Source organism: Microtus ochrogaster, linkage group LG4, assembly GCF_000317375.1.
Source record: "Microtus ochrogaster isolate Prairie Vole_2 linkage group LG4, MicOch1.0, whole genome shotgun sequence".
NCBI lineage: Eukaryota > Metazoa > Chordata > Mammalia > Rodentia > Cricetidae > Microtus > Microtus ochrogaster.
Window position 1 is genome coordinate 19,522,908 of NC_022030.1, and position 1,380 is coordinate 19,524,287.

Below are 1,380 nucleotides of genomic sequence, written 5' to 3' on the forward strand. Positions count from 1 at the left end.
TGGTCCTGGGGATATGATGCTGGGAGCTGTGGTCTGGAGGACGGAGAGGATGCTGGGAGCCGTGGTCCTGGGGATATGATGGGAGCTGTGGTCTGGAGGACGGAGAGGATGCTGGGAGCCATGGTCCTGGGGATATGAGGCTGAGAGTTTTGGTCCTGAGGTCAGAGGGGATGCTGGGAGGCATAGTCCCAGGAACACAGGAGTTGGGATCTGATGACAAAGAGGATGCTGGGGGCTGGGACCTGGGCAGGATGTGTTGTGTGATGATGACCCTTGGTTGACCTGGATATACAACAGTTTTGAAGTGATGGAGATTAAAGAGCAGAGCTTTCCAGAATAGACATAGGTGGACCCTGTTTACTTGTGGTCCTTGAGTACTGTGAGAAGTAGAGACCCCCCCCCATCCCAGTTTCTCACTCTTCTGGATCCTATGTTTCACAAGCCTGCTCCAGGCCTTCAGGTGTCCACAGGAGTGGGTTTGAGAACCCACGCCCAAGAGAAAGAATGGACCAAAGTCTGGAGAGGTGAGTCAGCCTCCAGGTTGGGGAACGGAACCAGAAAGGCAGAGACACATACTGGACCAGACAGTGGGGAGAAGGGTGCAGAGTTTGGATGCCACACCTGGAAGGTCGCCCTAGAGGCCTCTCCCTCCCCAGGGCCTAGGATCGAGACTTCCTTCCAGTCCGGTTAGCATTCTGGGGGGCCCCTCCCAGGGAAACAAAGCTGAAACTTGAGATTTCATGGTCAAGACCAGAGGGGAGGGAGCTGACTCCATTCTATGCCCTGCCCTGAGAAGTCCATACCTGCCCAGCCACCCATTGCCCAGCCTTGCATTCTTTCCTCCTCACCTGCTCACATTCCCCTTTGCCGCATCACACCCTCTCCCCCAAAGCTCACACTCACAGCACATGCCAGAACCCGGCATCTTCGCGCGCTTCCGAGCATCGCCCTACAGCGCATCTCCAGAGCATCTCCCACGCACCCCCCTTGTGGGTCGCCTATGCATCTTCTGCACAAACTCGAGCATCTCCCTTGCGTCTTCCATGCATTCCCCCGTGCATCTCCCGCGCCTCTCCCACGCATATCTCAAGCATCTTTCACGCACACTCCGGCACATCGCCTGCGCATCTTCCAGTGTCTCCAGTGCAGCATCGTCTAGGGAGTACCACTCGCCCTAGCTACGCCTGCGCGCACACGCACGCACACCTTTGCACCTTCACACGACCCTCCCGACCTTCCACTCTCCCGAGTCCGCCCCCAAAGGCTCCCACGACGCCGTCACGCTCACGCCCAACCCGCGCGCCCCAGTCCGCCCTCTGTCCTGCTCTCCCCCCTCCCTGCTGCGCGCCCCGTCCGCGCTCTGGTCCTCCCTCTCCCCGC